Below are 20,810 nucleotides of genomic sequence, written 5' to 3' on the forward strand. Positions count from 1 at the left end.
ATATAGCCAAGGCATTTTTAAGGAAGCTGTAACTGATGATGCTTGATGGTGTGTTCTACATTTTCTCCTTATGTATATCAGATTAGTTGACCCATATATAAGCTGACCTCTTTATCCTCTAGGTTGTGACACACTAATCTTCCAGGATATAACAGAAAATAAAGTGTAAAAGCAAAATACTATAGGCAATTCTTTAACCCATTTCTTCTTTGCCCTGAGAATACTGGCAGGTGGCACATGCAGGTACCGCATTTACCGAGACCATTCATGGATTCCTTCTTTTTCTTTCCTTTTTTTTTTTTTTTAGAGGAGTTTTGCCCTTGTCACCCACGCTGGAGTGCAATGGTGCCATCTCATCTCACTGCAACCTCTGACTTCTGAGTTCAAGCAATTCTTCTGCCTCAGCCTCCTGAGAAACTGGGATTACAGGTGCACACCACCACACCCAGCTAATTTTTGCATTTTTATTAGAGATGGGGTTAAAGGTCTCTTTCACAGTTACTGGAGGCTACTAGAACTTAGATTTAAGTATAATAGTATAATTCTAGTATGTGTAAATCAAAATTCCTTAATAAAGCATCACCAGCCTTAGCAGTTTTTGTCTAGGGTAGCTGAAAAGAACTACTACATTCCTTTGTACAGTTTGGAGGGAGAGGCATGTCTGCATTAATGGCTGGACAGCAGGTCTTTGCCTGGGTAACACGGATCCCCTTTGGGAACTGTCACTCCTATGTGTGTTATACCCATCCAGAGCACTGCCGACTCTCTACAATGCAAGTTTCCATTCATTGTTCACTCCTAGAGAGACGTATCCCAGCTACGTGCTCAAAGAAATGATAAAGCTAGTTTTCTGGGATCACCAGTAATTACTGGCAGGTAGGGGTTGCTCCTGCTCTCGTGATCCACTCTCCAGACACCTACAGTCCATAAACCTTCACCTAACAAGAACTTTCAATCTTCTGCCTTCCATATCTATTCTGTCATTCTTATTCTGTTTCTTTATTTTTTCCTTTAGTTTTCTATAGTTGTATATTTTCCTCACTTCAAGTAAAAAAAAACATGGCTTTGAAGGGAAGCATCACATTCAGACCTTGTCTTTTTGGTCTTCAAATCAGCTCCTGCAATAAACACTGAGTTAGCTGTGTTCTGAATGTCCTCTTGACAGCGTCTTTACTCACTCAGCAGTTAGAGTTGTGAAAGCTGCAGCTAGTGTCTCATCTTTGTATTTGTGGCTCCCTTTACAGCACCTGAAACATGGTAGGGTATCAAAACATGCTTGCTAAATATTGGGATTAATCGGATTTTATAATAGTAAACAATAATATTTGATTAAGTAATTATATAATCATATCCATTGATGCTTTGTAAATAGCATGTTTGACTCAAAGGAATTCCTATTTCACAATGGATATGAGAAGGAAAAAAATAATCCACAGAAAGAACACAACAAAGAATGATCCATTTTACATTTGTTCTGATTAAGGTTATCTTTCATTCCATGATAAAATCCACAATGATAATATTGTTAAAAACTGAGCAAATTACTTCCAACCAGATACTGTCTAAACATTAACTTTTGTTATGAAAAGTATTCCTGGTATTTACTTTGTAAAATGAGAGCGCATTTGGCTTCCATTTCAGAGGTGGTTAATAAAGGCTACAGGGTTAGATAACATGTTGAGGGTCACTCATCTAGAAAGGCATATAACCTGTCTGTAACTTAGTCAGCCAGTGGGGCCTGAGCCTTTAGCTTCCTGCTGTTGTACACAGAGATGCTGAAATCTTTTTTTGTTTTGTTTTTTTTTTTTGAGACAGGGTCTCACTCCATTGCTCAGGCTGGAGTACAGTGGCTCAATCTCGGCTCACTGCAGCCTCAACTTTCTGGGCTCAGGTAATTCTCCTGCCTCAGTCTTCCTGCCTCAGTCTTTTGGGTAGCTGGGACTACAGGCACAGGCCATCACACCTGAATAATTTTTGCATTTTTTGTAGAGACAGCCTTTCGCCATGCTGTCCAGGCTGGTCTCCAACTCCTGGGCTCAAGTGATCTGCCTGTGTTGGCCTCACAAAGTGTGAGATTACAGGTGTGAGCCACTGCACCTGACTGAAATCTTCTTAATATAACAATTCAGTAGAACACAAAACTGGGAGAGTGAAAGACCACACTAACAATGGGCAACTATCCTTACCCTGCTCCTCAATAACATCCCAAATCATCCCTTGCACATTCCCCCCAAGCTTTTCTCTGCTGGTAGAAAAGGTTTCAGTGTCTGCTCTTAAGACAAGCAATGTGATTTTGGCAATAATGAACTTTCTATAAGAAAGCCAGGCACCATAAAAACAGCTTTTCTTCCACAGACATAGTTGTACTTTTTCCTTTATTTTTGAGACAGAGTTTCCCTGTTGTTGCCCAGGCTGGAGTGCAATGGCGTGATCTCGGCTCACCGCAACCTGTGCCTCCCAGGTTCAAGTGATTCTCCTGCCTCAGGCTCCCAAGTAGCTGGGATTACAGGCATGTGACACCACACCAGGCTAATTTTGTATTTTTAGTAGAGACGGGGTTTCACTTCGTTGGCCAGGCTGGTCTCGAACTCCTGACCTCAGGTGACCCACTTGCTTCCACCTCCCAAAGTGCTGGGATTATAGGCCACTGTGCAGCCACTTTTTCCTTTCATCTGCTAAACCAATCTGACACTAATCTAGATAATTTCATCCCAGATGATAGGATTTTATGTTAATATCATTAATTCCATTTTCTGAGGAAATTTGCTCCAAGACTAAAGTTACACCCAGTTTCTTGTTATCTGGCTAGAACCACCCAAGGGAGCAGAAGACTATAAAAACACAAATACTGGTGATTTCTGAGTTCCAGATACTCTGTCACTAGTTGTGAGATGGATGCAATGAAGCAGCACTTTCCTCCTGGGGTGCAGCAGGCCTGGGATTCAACAGACCAGGCTCTAGGACTCCAGAGGCTGCCAACCCTGAGCCCAGGCCATTGTGTGCCTTGTCTGCTCCCTTGTATGTTATTGCACACATACACCCAAATTCTGCAATACTTTAAATTTAGCAATTCAACAGTACATGACAAAACTGGGAGAGTGAAAGACCACATTAAGAATTGGGGACCGGGCACAGCGCCTCACACCTGTAATCCCAGCACTTAGGGAGGCCAAGGCAGGCAGATCACGAGGTCAGGAGATTAAGACCATCTTGACTAACACAGCGAAACCCTGTCTCTACCAAAAAAAAAATACAAAAAAAAAAAAAAAAAATTAGCCAGGTGTGGTGGCACGTGCCTGTAGTCCCAGCTACTCAGGAGGCTGAGGCAGGAGAATCACTTGAACCCCGGAGGTGTAGTTTGCAGTGAGCGGAGATTGCACCACTGCACTTCAGCCTGGGAGACAGAGCAAGATTCCGTCCCAAGAAAACAAAAAAAAACAAAAATTGGGCAACGACCAGCCTGGGCAACATGGAGAAACCCCATCTTTAGAAAAACTACAAAAAGAAATTAGCCAGGCATGAGGGGCACACACTCGTTTTCCCAGCTACTTTGGAGCTACTCTGGAGGCTGAGAGGGGAGCCTGCAGGTCGAGGCTGTCAAGAGCATGCCACTGCATTCCCACCTGATCTACAGAGAAAAACCCGGTTAAAAAAAAAAAAAAAAAAGCCGAGGCATCACATTACCCAACTTCAACCTCAAACTATTCTGTAAGGATACAATTATCCTAAGCAAATTAATGCAGAAACAAATATTGCATGTTCGTCTCACTTGTAAGTGGGAGCTTAGCCTGGTGTACCGGGACATAAAGATGAGAACAATAGACAACTGGGGACTCCAAAAGGAGGGAAGGAGGGGCATAAGGAGGTAGAGGCTGAAAAACTTCCTACTGGGGACTATGTTCACTCTCTGGGTGATGGGTCAATAGAAGCCTCAGCATCACGCAATACATTTTTGTTACAAACCTACACATGTCCCCTTGAATCTAAAATTAAAATGTAAAAAGGTCAACATATCACAGAATAATAATATAATGAAATACCACAAAAATGATCTTTTGATTTAAAAAATGGGCAACTACCCTGGCCTCCTCCTCAGTAACATCCCCATCCTTAGGCATCTGACAGGCATTGCTCTGGGGCAGAAATGAATCCAGTCTGCTCCAGTACTAGCAATGCATTTGGAGGCAATAATGAACTTTCTAACCAGGGTCCCCCAAAACAGCTTTCCTTGCACAAGAAGTTAGTACTCTTTCTTTTCAATTTCTAAAGCAAAGTATTAACTACATAACTTCATCCCAGATGTTAGGACTTTACGTAAATCTCATTAATTCCATGTCTTGATGTAATTTGCTCCTAAGATTAAGGAGATTAATCTAATTTGGACCGCTCATGAGACCAGAAGAGTATAAAAACGCAAAAGATGTTGACTTCTGAGTCCCAGATACCCGGTGTCAGCTGGTGAAAGAAGGACGCGATGAAGTTGCTGTCTCCCCTCGGAGTTTGGCAGGCCCGGGATTCCACAAAAGAGGCGGCGGGGCCAGACGCCTCCAGCCCTGAGCTCAGTAAATTCGGTGTCCTGAATGCTCCCTTCCTGTCCTTACCACTGCGAGCTCTCTTGGGGCGGCCTCCTAGGTTCCACTGCGACCTACTTTCCGCTTCCTGAGTGCTTCTTTGCTGAAACTGCAGGCGAAAAGATCTCTTTCCCAGACCGTAGCGCACTTTGAGCCGGGGCCTAAAGTCGCCGGCTCTGAATCCTCGCCGGCAAATAGGAGTAGCCGCAGGCGCCCTCCGGAGAGCTGGAGGCTGCAGAGGGTCCCAACGGACGTCTGCCCCCGCAGCATCCCTCTCAACTCGCCCCTTGCTTCGTGGACAGACGACTGGAGCCGGAGAAGTCCGTCCGAGGAGACCTTTCAGAGTGTCAGCCTACTACTGTCCCGCAGAAGCCACCAACCGAAGTTCCAAGACTGCTGGGTGCAGATTGCATGCGCTTGAGGGCAGACGCCCTAAGAAGGTGTCCACCGCCGCCTTCGGAGTCCTCAGCCCTGAGATTTTCGCTGAGATCCTTCCATTGACGATCGTCTTGTAACAGATGATGTCACAGTAATACCTGAGTTCTCTCAAACGCGATGGAAGAAATTTTGCCTTCAGATCAGTTTGTGCCTTTTTCTTTCCCCTTCTCAAAATTGTACACAAATGTGGCCGGGCGCGGTGGCTCACGCCGGTAATCCCAGCAATTTGGGAGGCCCATTCGGGTGGATCACTTGAGGTCAGAAGTTCGAGAACAGCCTGACCAACATGGTGAAACCCCGTCTCTACTAAAAATACAAAATAAGCCGGGCATGGTGACGCATGCCTGTAATCCCAACTACTCGGGAGTCTGAGGCAGGAGAATCGCTTGAACCCTGAGGCAGAGGTTGCAGTGAGCCGAGATGGTGTCATTGCACTCCAGCCTGGGCAACAAGAGCAAAACTCCGTCTCAAAAATATAAAATGAAACAAAATAGGACACAAATGTTAAATTCCTGTTTCCTGGGTTCCTGCTGATGATGTTTGGTAAGGACGGAGCATAGGAGCCGGGCGGCTGGTTGCTGGTGCCAGGACTGCCGGGACTCTGTGTCGCCAAGGTTTGCTGATTGCAGGGCAGAAGTAGTGTGTCTTATCCAGAGACTGGAGGGAAGGATCAGCCAGGGGTTGTGCATGGCAGGTGACTCACAGGCTGGGCCTACAGGAAATGGGGTTAACAGGCAGCAGGCCTGAGAACTTAGTGCAGGAAATTCTCTTGTTCCAAGTCCCTGGAACTTTTTCCTTCTGAAGGTTTGCACTGTTATATCTTGAGAGCTTGCTAAACTCACTCATGAGTGCTGGAACTTTTAGACTCCTTAAGATTTTCTTCATAGACTCATATTCTGCAAGTATGGATATTTTCATTCTTTCGCTTCCAATTTTTATGCTTTTTAACACATTTTCTCACCTTATTGCACTGGCAAACAATTCCAGTACATTGTTGAATAGAAATGGTGAGAGTGGATATTTGTGCCTTGTTCCTGATTCCATGGGAAAAGCGTTGAGTCTGTCATTACATACAATGTTTGCTATAGGTTTTTGTAGACTTTTGTTTTTGGTTGAGGAAATTCCCTCTATTCCCATGATGCCGAGAGTTGGTTTTTAAATTTTAAATCAGAAATGGTATAGATTTTAAGTGCTTTTTGTGCATCATTTGATAGGATTATACGGTGTTTCTCATCTAGGCTATCAATAAGGGAAATTACATTGTTTGACTTTCGAGCATTAAACTAGCCCTCCATCTGGAATAATCTTACTTGGGCACGGTATTGTTCTTTTTTTTTTTTTTTTTTTTTGAGACGGAATCTTGCTCTGTCACCCAGGCTGGAGTGCAGTGGTGCGGTCTGGGCTCACTGCAAGCTCCTCCTTCCGGGTTGACGCCATTCTTCTGCCTCAGCCTCCCAAGTAGCTGGGACTACAGGCACCCGCCACCATGCCCTGCTAATTTTTTGTGTTTTTTTTTTAGTAGAGACAGGGTTTCACTGTGTTAGCCAAGATGGTCTCGATCTCCTAACCTCGTGATCCGCCCGCCTCGGCCTCCCAAAGTGCTGGGATTACAGGCGTGAGCCACTGCGCCTGGCCCAAGGCATGGTATTGTTCTTTAACATATATTTCTGACTGATATTTGTTAGTATTTTGGTGAGGATTTCTGCATCTATGCTTAGGTGCAATATTGGTCAGTAGTTTTCTCTTAGTGTGCTGTGTGTGCCCGGAAAGTGCTGATCTCATAAAATAAATTGGGAAGTATTCCATATTCTTTTATTTACTAGAATAAATCATGTAGAATTCAACTTATTTATTCTTTAAATATTTGGTAAAAATTAGTCAGTGAAATTGTAAGAAACTCTAGGTTTGTTTTTTGGAAGATTTTTTGACCATGAATTCAATATCATTAATGATGACTGTGGATCTTGCAGGGTTGATCCATTCAATCTAATTTGTTGAATTTATGAGTATAGAGTTGGTTTTAGATCATTTTAAAAAGTCACCATTGTGGGCCAGGTGGGGTGGCTCACCCCTGTAATCCCAGCACTTTGGGTGGCCAAGGTGAGTGAATCACTTGAGGCCCAGAGTTCAAGACCAGCCTGGCCAACATAGCAAAACCCCATCTCTACTAAAAATACAAAAAATTAGCCAGGCGTGGTGGTGCACGCCTCTAATCCCAGCTACTCAGGAGGCTGAATCACAAGAATCACTTGAACCCAGGAGGTGGAGGTTGCAGTGAGCCAAGATCAGGCCACTGCATGCCAACCTGGGCGACAGAGCAAGACTTTTCTCAAAAAAAAAAAAAAAAAGTTATCTTCGTGAATACATTGATCAATATAAAGACGCTGCTAGCTAACATCAGTTCGCCTCACTAGATCTGTTTACCAGTCTGCAGCCAGCTCTATGTTGCAAGAAGTAACCGTTATGGACTGCACTGGAGAGCTACTTTTGCCCCCAGGCTTCTGTTTGAGTTTAGGCACTGAAAGACACCAGCTGTTCAGAGATATGGAGTAGTAATTTATTACCTTGCTTTGCTCCCCCTGGAGCTCAGGGTATTGAATTATTTTATGTAAAGTGAAAAATAGGCTGGCTATGGTGGCTCATGCTTGCAATCACAGCACTTTGGGAGGCCAAGGCAGGAGGATCCCTTGAGGCCAGGTGTTCAAAACCAACTTGGGTAATAGAGTTAGAACCTGTCTCCACAAAGAATAAAAAAATTAGGCTGGGTGCGGTGGCTCACACCTGTAATCCCAGTACTTTGGGAGGCCAAGACGGGTGGATCACCTGAGGTCAGGAGTTCAAGACCAGCCTGGCTGACATGGTGAAACTCTGTCCCTACTAAAAAATACAAAAATTAGCAGGGCGTGGTGGTAGACACCTGTAATCCCAGCTACTGGAGAGACCGAGGCAGGAGAATCACTTGAACCCAGGAGGCGGAGGTTGCACTGAGCCGAGATTGCACCATTGCCTGGGCGACAAGAGCAAAACTCCATCTCATAAAAAAAATATATAAATAAATAAATAAATAAGCCAGGCATGGTGACATGTACCTGTAGCCACAGCTACTTGGGAGGCTGAAGAAGGAGGACTGCATGAGCTGAGGTGGCCGAGGCTGCAATAAGCTATAATTGTACCACTGCACTCCAGCCTGGGTGACAGAGTGAGACCCGGTCTCAGAAAAATAAAAGGGAAAAAAAAGGCCAAAAATACTGTGGAGTGGCCCTTCCAGCACTTGCTTGCTTTCTCTAACACCACTCATTCTCTTGCCCCTACTTAGCTAGGAATGGTAATGCTTTCTTCTGGTGCAAGGTCTGGAGTGCTCCCTACCTCTTGTTTGTTTCCTTTTACCTGTCCACAAATGCTGATTGTAAGTAGTCAGTTACTTTATTAAACACTTCTCAACTACCCCTTTTTGGGCATTCATTTTATGCACCAACGTGGATAACACAGATTCCACTGGCAAGTATAAAATTACTCCAAAATATTTAGCAAAGCAAAATATTTCATCCTGGGGCATTTCAGAGTTTGGACAAAGAAAGTTGATGTGCCAGAGCAAACAGACTGAGTGTCTGCTGAAGCAAAAGAAAAGGACAGTGACATGTCATGGAAGCTGAAGAAAAACATTTGCTATACAAAATGCTGAAGAGAGGTTGATGTTTGTGGGAACAGGAAAATGAAATTGTGGAATGAAAGATTCATTATACAGGATTCACTGGGATGTGAAAATTGGAGATAATGAATATACAGTCCTTATGTTACGTTTTTAACCTTTTATTTAAAATAATTTAAAATTTACAAGAAAAAATGCAAGAAGGAACCACAGAAATCCAGCATACTTTTTTTTTTTTTTTTGAGACAGAGTCTCGCTGGAGTGCAATGGTGCAATCTCGGCACACTGCAACCACCACCTCCCGGGTTCAAGCCATTCTCCTACCTCAGCTTCCTGAGTAGTTGTGACTGCAGGCATGAGCCACCATGCCCAGCTAAGTTTTGTATTTTCAGTAGAGATGGGGTTTCACCATGCTGGCCAGGCTGGTCTCGAACTCCCAGCCTCAGGTGATCCTCCCACCTCTGCCTCCCAAAGTGCGCGGATTACGGGAGCAAGCCACCGCACCCAGCTGCAGCATACCTTTTATCCATATTCCCTCCCCTCCCCTCTTTAAAGAATTTGGGGCCACCACAGTGGCTCACACCTGTAATCCCAGCACTTTGGGAGGCCAAGGTGAGTGGATCACCAGAGGTCAGGAGTTCGATACCAGCATAATCAACATAGTGAAACTCCATCTCTACCAGAAATACAAAAATTAGCCGGGTTTGGTGACATGCACCTGTAATCCCAGCTACTTGGGAGGCTGAGGTAGAAGAATTGCTTGAACTCAGGAGGCAGAGGTTGTAGTGAGCCGAGATCACACCACTGCACACGCATGGGCGACAGAGCAAAATTTTTTTTTAATTGTAAAAAGATTATACAACTTATGGCCAGTAAACTTTAATATTTAGTGTGCATTTCCTAAGAACAGGGATATTGTCTTTCATAACCTTACACAGTAGCACAGTACAGTTATCAATTGCAGAAAATTTAACCTTACTATAATACACCAGCACTACCATCAGCCTGGGTATTTACGTCTCCGGAGCTCGTGGGCAGAGGCAAGCCAAATATGAAACTCAATATTAATAAATGCATCAAAATTAGTACACAAATGAGTACACAAATTAGTACACAAAATTAGTACACCACCCGGGAGGTGGTGGTTGCAGTGAGCCGAGATTGCACCATTGCACTCCAGCGAGACTCTGTCTCAAAAAAATGAAAAACGATAAAATTTTAGAAAGCACATAGAACCAAAACAAACCGTAATAATTCCGACGGAAAAACAGCGAGAAAAGAAACCGAAATGAAACTGACACTAAGCAAACCGTACAGAGAATTAGCCCTACAGATCGCAGGGATTAAAGAGCGCTTCAGGGGCCAAGAGCCATCTGTGTCCGGGAAATGAGCATTGGTGCCACCAGGAAACTGTCCGCTAGGGCTCGGCACTACTAAGGACCTCGCTAACAATAATCTGGCGGCGCTGGGACTCAGCAAGAACAGACACCCAGCGGATTGCCCTGGTGATACCAAACATGTCCATAAATGGTGCTGCTAGAAAGAAACTGCGGGCTCTTAGATAGGACTCCTGTCTGGAGAAATGAGCTGACTGTGTTTAAGTGTGTTGTGACAGAAAAATGTGTTGTGGCATCTTACTGTGTTTTAAGTCCTTTAATATGTTTTAACCCGTTGTAATGTGTTGTGAGAGAAAAAGCCCCGGCTAACGGTACTGTGGAATTACTAGAGAGCACAGCGGCTGGGTGCAGTCACCGGTCTGCACCGTAAAAAGGGGTTCAGGAAGTTCCTACGAGACATTAGCGTTGCTAGGACCCAGAAAGAGACAGCACAGAGAATTTACGGGCCCCGAGAACGTGAAACGACCTGTTGGGCGCTAAGAACGGTGCACCAACTGAGAAAACGCCCAGTGGGCGCTACTGGCAAAAGTGCTGACCCAAAACCGACAGCTCCGCATAAGAAGCGGAGTCGCCAGACAGAACCCGGAAACTGGCAGCAGCAAGGCTGAGACCGAGATCGGCTCCCCGCGTCCTGAGCATGCAAGTCAAGGAGCACGAAGCTGAGACATTTAAAATCAGTAGAAAAAAATACATAACATTTGAATAGAAATACAATTTAAAAATAATAGAAGCCTAAAATGCAAATAGAAATGAAAGGCAAGCACATCGGTAATGTCGTTCTCAGAGCAAGACACAAAAAGACAATTAAAAAACAAGCAAAAATTACTGAGAACCATTCCTACAAAGAAGAAATTACAAATGTTTGTAATGCAGTCCTACGACTAGGATATCCCTATCCGATCTAAACCGGTACATGTTACACCTAAGTCTAAATATCCTACCAAATTAAATAAATAAATAAATAAATAACAGTCATGGTTAAACCTGTTTAGCTTAGACTATAAAATGGTAGAAAAAAAAGTCGCTTTCGGCGGGACTTGCGGTTGTCAAACGGGGCTTGGCAAAACTGAAAAATCGCGTTTGCCCGCATTTCCTGATTTCCAGGGGAGTTTAAAAAACACAAGCCTAGCTAAGGCGGGACCCGCTATTGTGAAACCAAACTTAGTATAAGAGCTCCCAGGCCCTGCTAAACTGGTCATCGCCAAGCCAAAAAAAAAATCGCATTCGCTGGTGCCCAGATTACAGGAGTTAAACGTCTCCTGCGCAGCTAAAGCGGAGCTTACTAGTAGGAAACCAGAACTTGCAATGACTAAGAAACTTGAGGCAGAGCTAACCCGGGGTTGTTAGGATTAGAGTTCCGAGGCTACAGGAAAACCGGAATTGCTGAGATCTGAGTCACAGGGTGACTCAGCCTCGTTACGATGAAACAGTAACTTCCTACTACCCAGAAATCGCAGCCAGGGCCAGACCGGTGTTTGTCCTAAGTCGGAACTTGCTTGGGCTGAGAAATCATATTGTGACTATTCCACGACTTGAACAAGGGGTAGAAATCGCAGGCACCACGAAATAGAAACTTGCTAGGACCAAGAAGCCAACGACGCCCGAAACCGTGGGGTCCTGTCACAGAAACCCCAGCAGCGCAGCCACCGGACTGGGTCTGGAGGCCGAGCCGGAGTCCGTGCGGCGGCGCTGGGAAGAGATGGCGCCCCGGCAGCTCCCCTGCCACCGGCCCCGAGGAGCGGCTGGCTCCCCCAGCCCAGCGCCGCCGCCGCCCGGTAACTCCAGGCTCCGCGCAACTGGGGCAGCTGCGACTCCGAATCCCTCACATCTGCAACCTGGGTGCTGCGGCCACTGAGAAAATGGAGGCGCAGACCGACGAGCTGTGCCGCGACCAAGACACCTCGGCTGGCGAAGTGGCGGTGCCGGGAGCCTGCGAGTGACGCCAGCCGCCGGGGTTGTCAAGGTCAACATTCGTTTTGGCGCAGCCAATGGCGCCGTCACCAGGAAACCATCGACTCTGAGAAAAAACAGAAGTTCGGCCACGGAGAAACTCCGTACGACAAGGGCTGTGACAGAAAAACCGCCGACTCCGTGCCACTGGCAAAACAGCCAATGGAAACGCCGGGCGTTGCGACCGTGACACCGGCACTAGAGGGTCTTGGATGGAGAAAGCGGCGCACGGACACCAGGAAACTATGTGTAGCACAACTAGCAGAAAACCGTCTGGTCGGCCATCCGGGAGAAAGTGCGGATCAGAAACAGGCGACTTCGTGCTGAGAATTGCTTCAACCCAGGAGGCGGAGGTTGCAGTGAGCCAAGATGGCACCACTGCACTCCAGGCTGGGCAACAGAGCAAGACTCCATCTCAAACAAAACAAAACGACATGAGAGAAAAACGTCAATCTGTACACCTCTTTATGACAGAACAACACAGAAAGAGAAAGACAAAGAAAAGACTACTCTAGGAGGAAATGGATGAAACAATATGATTCTTACCACAAAGTACCAGAAAGTACACCAGAGTCAATACACCAGCACCGGTCACACAAATCCTTTTCTCCCATCAGTCAAGATTTTGGACAGGAAAAATGAACAAAGAGTGATATTTACTGTCTACTTGACCAAATTCCACAGAGAGGGGCTTGGAATCTGACTGGTAAGAAATTCTTATCCTTAGGCTGGCTGATTAGCTCCTGGTTTTCCTTAACTGTGGGCTTCCAAAAGAGCCAACCTTTGGGTTCCTGCTTACAACACCAAATTTCTAGGGGCCAAGGGAAATCTTTTTCTTAGCACTCTGAAAGTTTGTTGTAAAATCGACTCACAAAAACAGAAGATTAACAGGGGACAAAATGTATGATTGCCCAACCCCCCAGTGAGGTGCAGGAGCTTGTATACCATCTTGAGGTTACAGAAAGAAGTGGATCATGGCAGAACTGGTTACAGGAGGGAGAGAAGATGAGGTCTGCTAGCAATGGTAGTCTTGTTATGTACATGAAACCTCACAGATAGCATTCCTCAGGGAACTGTTTCCTTAAGACCTTTAAAGGTGTCAGACTCTCATTAATCCTTCCTACATCTGGAAAAGAGAAGGCCTGTATATATCAATGCACGATGGCATTGCAGAGCTGCTTCTTTTGCTGCCTCTGACAGCCATCTCAAAATATGTCAAAGAAATAGATTTTGGGGTAAAACGTTTTTATTTCTTTCAAAGTGGAATATTAAGCGTACGTCTCTTATAGATACACTTTTAAATAAATAAGGGAATCCACTTTTTCTAATTTGTTAAGACATTTTTTGTTTTAATAAAGAAGAGAGGTTAACTTTTAAAAAGGTTTTCTACATCTACTGATATTATCATGCGGTTTTATTTCTTTTTACTGTTAATGCGGTGAATAATATTGATTGATTTTCAAATGCGAGTTCCTGGAGTAAATCCCACTAGATCATGATGTATTTTTAAAATATATATATTGCTGGATTCAGTATGCTAATACATTGTTCATAATTTTTAACATCTGTGATCATGAGAGACATTGGTTGACCAAAAATGGGAAATTGACTAGAGTAACAAACAAAATGGGCTTACAAATATTCATACTTGCTTGATACTTAAAAAGGCCTTTTAATGTATTTTTCTGCTCCACTCAAGCAGACTTTTTAATTTCTGGCAAGAGGTCTCATTCAGACTGTTCAAAGGTCAATATTAATCTGAATCATTCCACATTTGTAGGCATCCTCATTATCTTTGCAATACAGATTGAATTATTGGGGATTCAGACAGCAGAGGAAAAAAGTTAAAGCATGTAAGGTAAGCAGAGCAGCATATTTTATTGGTCTGGCTTCCCCAGGAAGCATTAGCTAAAGTGAAAACTTATGTGAGACTTTTTAAGTCAAAAGTAGTTTTTTTTTTTTTAAGAAAGTGGAATTTAAGAGAGGGAAGTGGAACAGGAGGGAGTAAGGGGCAATTCAATGCTGTGCTACCTCATTGGCCCATGTGGGGTATCATGCAGGGCCACAGGCAAATTTACCATGCAGGTAAGGAAGCTTAGCTTTTAGAAGTCCTTCGAACAGGTCTGTAATTTTGTACTGTAAATTTTTATTCTTTTTTTTTTTTTTTGAGTTGGAGTCTCACTCTGTCACCAAGGCTGGAGTGCAGTGGCGTGATCTCGGCTCACTGCAACCTCCACCTCCCAGATTCAAGTGATTCTTGTGTCTCAGCCTCCCAGTAGCTGGGATTACAGGTGCCTACCACCACGCCCGGCTAATTTTTGTATTTTTAGTAGAGGCAGAGTTTTGCCACATTGGTCAGGCTGGTTTTGAACTTCTGACCTCAGGTGATCCACCTGCCTTGGCCTCCCAAAGTGCTGGGATTACAGCCGTGAGCCACCGCACCCGACCATCTTTTTTAAAAAGAGAATCCTCTACTACTTGTATGAACATTAGGTTCTATGAACTGAACCCACCCTGAACACAACTGTTTGCTTGATCACATGGAACTATCTTCTGGGAAGCCCTATCTATGACTGCTTCTAAGAATAATCCATTTAGAAGGAAAGAAAGGAGAAGAATATATCCACTGTGGGAGAAATAAAACAATCCTGACAACGAAAAGGCCCCTCAGTACCCAATAGAGAGAGAGAACACTAATATTGAGTTAGCCTTAACAGATTTACATGCACATAAGATAGCATGACAACAACTATAAAGCTGGGCCATATCTCATGTGTTCTGAGCAAAGCCTCGGGAATTATGAGAACTTCTTTTACTGCTTCAAAAGAAAAGCAGGCACACCTTGTGACAGTTTCCTGTATACTGAGAGACCCTCAGCTCATCCTGTGGGTGCTTTTTAAAAACATCTGGATGTTATTTTCCTATGGTCTTGGGTAAACTCTGGAGACCGGGCTTAATCCCTAGAGATATTATATTTCTACTGGTAGAACAAGGATTTAGAGTTACCATGTTGAATGTAATATCACTGTTTTGTTTCCTTCATGGTTTTTAGGAACAGAAACACACTCAGACATGAAAAACTGTCCTGGTTTAAAAGGGTTCCTTTCCTTACAGGTGAGTAACAATTGTCACTTCCTGACGGGACCAGGAACATCAGGATATTTGGAGAATCTTAACAAAAGAAGAATTCATCCAAATCTCTAGGTATTGCAGGTGAAGTATGATAGCAAGATCCTGGTTTGGTTTCCTAGCATCTGGACGCTTTTAAAAGTCTTTTGAGATTCCTTATGAAAATGTCCAGGTAAGTCAACTTAAAGAGAGCCTACACTGCAGCATAAGTTCCTAGTTATCATTGCTGAAGTAAAGTTATCATTGCTGAGAGTACCATATCATCCTCTGGAGAAACTGAACTTCTATAGAGTTAGTTCTACTTATAGTGCAAAACAGTGCTTCAAGTTAGAGTCAGCATATTTACTGATTCTATGCAGTGACCAGTGCTATGTTTCTCCAGATTTGTCAAATTATACCTTTTCCTTTAATCGGTGTGGGCTCATAGTTGTCACAATTTGTGTACTAGGGGTGAGAGAAACTGTAGTTCTTCTCTCTAAAGAGCTCGAATTTTGTCTGACCTAGTTTTATTTTTCTTTCTTTCCTTTTTTTGTTTTTTCGGTGTTTCTTTGTTACCCAGGCTGGAGTGCAATGGCGCGATCTCGGCTCACTGCAACATCCACCTCCCCAGTTCAAGAGAGTCTCCCGCCTCAGCCTCCCAAGTAGCTGAGATTACAGGCATGCACCACCACGCCTGGCTAATTTTGTATTTTTTAGTAGACACAGGGTTTCTCCATGTTGGTCAGGCTGGTCTCAAACTCCTGACCTCAGGTGATCCACCTGCCTCAGCCTCCCAAAGTGCAGGGATTACAGGTGTTAACCATGGTGCCCGGCCCTGTCTAACCTACTTTTCAAAACCAAAAAGATGAGCAATAAGAGGGCAGTTAATTAGCAAGAACTCCTTCCCTAAGATCTCATTCTAAGGTTGGGAGATAGGACAACAGACAGGAAGAAAGATGTCAGAAAAATACATTTAAGAGAAAAATGTTCTTTTGGCAGGCCTAAGAGATTTCCTATTAGAGTGTGTTAAGGGTCTCTCCTAGCATCTTCAGATTGTTCTGTCATCACCACCAGTGTTTTCTGAAAGCTTCCTCCCTTTCCCACCCCCTCCCTCCCACTCCAGAAAAACCACACATAAGGTTAAGCCTCCTATCCAGTGTCTCCTGGAAGTCTGAGGAAGTCACAGGTGCCTCTGTGGTCTGGGGATCCCAGTCTTGGAATGAGAGTGAGTTCTGGGACAAAGGTGAAATCAGACATGGTAAATCAGATACTTAGCCTGTTGTAGGCTGGTGGTTTAAATGTTAGGATTCTGGCATGATCTTGCTGTGGTTCAAATTTCTCTCCTCTTTGACTTTGAGAAGTTAGTTTAATCCTTGTGTTTCATTTCCATTGTTAGTAAAACCAGATATAATTGCAGTACTCATTATATCAGTGAGGTTAATGGGTATCCTTCCTTAAGCATAGTCTAGCACCATTTAAAATAATAAACATTAACTAGGATTTTATTCTAATTACTCCTTTCCAGCAATTCTAGGGGCTATGTTTTCCCCAGTATTAGTTCTATAGTGCGTGAAAGCTCAGACTTTCTTCTCTGGAAGCTACTTTCTAAACCCCTTTCACCCTACCTCTTTATTAACTAAGATATCCACCTTACCCTTTCCATCTTTTCCTGTCACCAACATTCTCTGTGGCTGTATCATGTCCGGAAAATAATCATCAGGCATTTCACAGTAAATTGTAAGAGCATTGCTAGTGTTCACATGTTTAATCACGGGATGATACTTCTGCTATCTCATCCTCAATTCTGATACCTCCAGTTCGTGTTTGCTTATGAAACAGGGACCACTTGAGGGACAGATAAGTTTGTTACATGTTGTAGGCACTGATGTGCTTTTATTTAAATACATTGATTTTCTGGTTTTATCGTTTTTCTCATAGTTGTCACCAACTTGTGGGCTCATAATTGTTACCAACTTGTGAAGTAGGGGTGAGAGAAACTGTGGTACTTCTCTCTAAATAGCTTGAATTTTGTCTGACCTAGTTTTCAAAAGCAAAAAAAATGAGCAATAACAGTGCAGTTAATTAGTAAGACCTCCTTACCTAAGATCTCATTCTAAGGTCTGGGAGATAGGACAACAGACAGGAAGAGGGGTGTCAGAAAAATACATTTACGAGAGAAACGTTCGGCCAGGCACCATGGCTCATGTCTGTAATCCCAGCACTTTGGGAGGCCAAGGCGGGTGGATCACGAGGTCAAGAGATCAAGAGCATCTAAAAATACAAAATTAGCTTGGTGTGGTGGTGCGCACCTGTAATCCCAGCTACTCTGGAGGCTAAGGCAGGAGAATCACTTGAACCAGGGAGGCGGAGGTTGCAGTGAGCCAAGATGGTGCCACTGCACTCCAGCCTGGTGACAGAGCAAGACTCCGTCTTAAGAAAGAGAGAGAGAGAGAGAAATGTTCTTTTGGCAGGCCTAAGACCCTAAGGGAATACATGTTAAAAAAAAAATGGTGGGGGATAAAGAGAAAAATCATTAAAGATGAAAAATTGCCAGAAATTCCCTTGTGTACTTTTCCCCTTGCCTCTTACTTTCTGGTTTCTGAAACAATAACTGATCAATGGGGTGTGCTGAGGGAGTAGAGAAAGAATGAATAGCCCTGAATGCACTGATAATAGACTGCTTGCCAATAACCACTGATAGAGTTTGAATACAATTCTACAATGGGAAAAATATTTTTAAACATATGTCTGATGAAGGATTGCTATCCAGAATAAATTAACACTTTCTAAAACTCATCATCAAAAAACAAACAACCCATTTCAAAAACAGGCAGAGGACTTGAATAGACATTTCTCCAAAAAAGACATACAAATGGCCAATAGCACATGAAAGAAAAATGTCCAGCATCCCTAATTCTTAGGGAAATGCAAATCAAAACTACAATGAGATACAGGTACCACTGCACATCCGCTAGGATGGCTACTATTAAAAAAACAAAAGATAACAAGAGTTGGCAAGGATACAAGGAGTTTGGAACCCCTATGTATGCACTGTTGTAGGCATGTAAATTGGTACAGCCAATGTAGAAAACAGAACCTTCCTCAACAAATTAAAAATAGAATTACCATATGACCCAGCAATTTCACTTCTGGACATATACTCAAAATAATTTAAGGCAGAGTCTCAGGAAGATATTTGTACACCCAGGTTCATAGCAGCATTATGCATAATAGCAAAGATGAAGAAGCAACTCAAGTGTCCATTCACATATGAAAGGATAAGCAAGACATGGTACATATAGACAGTCAGCCTTTAAAAAGAGGGAAATGCTAACAGGCTACATCACAGATGAACCTAAGGGACATTATGCTAAACGAAATAAGCCAGTCACAAAAAGACAAATACTGTATGATTCCACTTACATGGGGTACTTAGGGTAGTCAACATCATAGACACAATGTAGAATGGTGGTTGCCAGGGATGGGGGAGAGGAAAGTGGGGAGTTATTCTTTAAAGGATACAGAGTTTCACTTTTAGAAGACACAAAGAGTTGTGGAGATGGATGATGACAATTGTTGCAAAGCATTATGAACTGTAGGCTTAATGGTTAAGATGGTAAATTTTATGTGTATTTTACAGAGAGAGAGAGAGAACTGGGCACTCGCTCTTGCATTCTCTTCACTAACATCCCAAATGTTCATTTATAGATAGTCGCCCAAAGCGTTTTTCTCCTGGCAGAACAGAATTCCAGTCTCTGCTCAGGAGTAGCAATCTGATTTGGGGAAATGATAAACTTTGTATAAACCAGAGTCCCCCACAACAGCTTTCTCTTCATAGGCCCAGTACTAATTTTTTTTTTCATCCCCTGAGACAAACTATTTGACTCTGGATAGTTTTCACATGAGATGATAGAATTTGATGTTAATGTCATTAATTCCATTTTCATATGCAATTTGCTTCTAGGATTAATGTCACCAGCCAGGTTCCTAACCTATGTGGAACACGCAGGGCCAGAAGAGTATAAAATTGCAAAAGCTGGTGGCTCCTGAGTCCAAGAGTTCCTGGTTTTCCTGGACACAAGCGATAGCGCAGCACTTTCTTCCCCATGTGCCAGAGGCCTGTGGTTCTGCAGAAGAGGACCGGAAACCCCAGACACTGCAAGCCCTGAGCTCAGTATATTCTGGGGCCTGTCCTCTCACTTTCTATTTCTTGTGTGGCCCTCATACTCGTGCCAGCTATCCTGGAACAGCCAAGAATTCAATTGTGACCTGCTTCCTCCCTCAACCTCTTCTCCCCAACCTCCCCATCACACTTATTCTTTGGGAAGATTTGTAAAAATTAAGGTTATTATATCCATGTAACTTTCTGTATTTCTTTTAAACTCCTTGTGCTACTAAGTCACACGGCTTTGACTCCTGGATCTAAAAAAGTCACCAACTCTGGCTAAATCTTAAACATTGACAGCAATTGAAGCCTCATCTTCAGACCTAGGAGAAGATGAAAATCAGAGTAAGCTGCAGTCATGAGACATGGGTCCAGAAATTAAAACTCTTCAACCCCTCTAGTCCCAGGGACTATTGCAGAAGAAGTGGGTGTGTGAGCTTGTAAGGATCCATTTTAAGAGATAAAATTAGTTCAGAGTTTCTCTATAAATTAAACAGTTGCATTTGTTGTTGTTTTGAGACAGTCCAGTTATGTCATCCGAGCTGGAGTGCAGTGTCATTATCCTGGCTCACTGCAACCTCTGCCTGGCAAGACTCCTGGCACCTCAGCCTCCCAAGTAGCAGGGACTACGGGGGTGCACCACCATGCTTGACTAATTTTTGTATTTTTATAGAGACAAGGTTTCACCATGTTGCCCAAGCTTGTCTCCAACTCCTGAGCTCAAGATAGCCGCCTGCCTAGGCCTTCCAAAGTGCTGAGTTTACAGGCATGAGCCACCGTGGCCAGCCTATAAATTAAACATTAATGTCAAAGGAACACTGATGCAAGACAAGCATGTGGGTCCCTGTGTCAGATTAACAATGTTTTCTTGGAGCATTAACACATTCTTTACTTAAAAATTATGAAAGGTTATGAGAAGGTTTACAAAAATTATATCTTATTCTCAAGATGATGAAAATTTAATAGATTTGTCTGTAAAATTTAATTGACTTCATCCTGTCTTTATTAGGTTTTATTGTTTGGGAAAGTAAGTCTCAAAGAGTAAAGTTTTTGACTTTTTGTTTTTAAAATATTTGAGTTACCACTTTGACTAAATGAGTGACTTATTTTACAATGACCTGTGATGCTATTTTGTGATATTGTGTTTTCAACCTTTGATGTTTGACAAACTTTCCAAACTCTAAATCTAAATTCAGTGTTTTGGTCTCATTAATTTTTTTGACATTACATCCCCTGAAATCCAAAGAGACATATTTGGCTTATTGCTATAATAAAATCATCATTATCAAATATGAAATGATGTGTAACCTTCTTTGGCTTGTATTTGTGTAAATGTGTTATTAGTATGTGTTCCAAAATTGTATGAAATTCTTGTGATTCTGATATGTCTTAGACTATGTTATCAGAACTAATTATGATTATTATATTAAACTGTTATGTGCCATAGATATAACCAAATTTCCTTGCTAATTGTGTCTTTAACCATGGCTGTTCAAATACTTTTGTCACCCACAATCATTGTTTTACTTTGA

General features: G+C 43.1%; 2 long non-coding RNA genes across 3 annotated transcripts; one reads left to right on the forward strand and one right to left on the reverse strand.

Moving 5' to 3' along the window:
• Window positions 1-969: 969 nt before the first annotated feature.
• LOC134732809 (uncharacterized) lies at window positions 970-11,643 on the reverse strand. Its single transcript, XR_010116366.1, has 2 exons — window positions 11,500-11,643; window positions 970-1,247 (listed from the first exon to the last, which is right to left on the reverse strand). It is a non-coding gene; the product is annotated as an uncharacterized lncRNA (long non-coding RNA).
• On the forward strand, window positions 9,878-20,736 carry LOC129464859 (uncharacterized). Of its 2 annotated transcripts, XR_010116364.1 has the most exons (4): window positions 12,574-12,711; window positions 13,786-13,863; window positions 15,058-15,218; window positions 19,078-20,736. It is a non-coding gene; the product is annotated as an uncharacterized lncRNA (long non-coding RNA). The 2 variants fall into 2 exon arrangements; XR_010116363.1 differs by having other exon boundaries at window positions 9,878-12,711; window positions 15,120-20,736.
• The last annotated feature ends 74 nt before the right edge of the window (window positions 20,737-20,810 follow it).

This window comes from Symphalangus syndactylus, chromosome 16 (assembly GCF_028878055.3).
Source record: "Symphalangus syndactylus isolate Jambi chromosome 16, NHGRI_mSymSyn1-v2.1_pri, whole genome shotgun sequence".
Lineage (NCBI taxonomy): Eukaryota > Metazoa > Chordata > Mammalia > Primates > Hylobatidae > Symphalangus > Symphalangus syndactylus.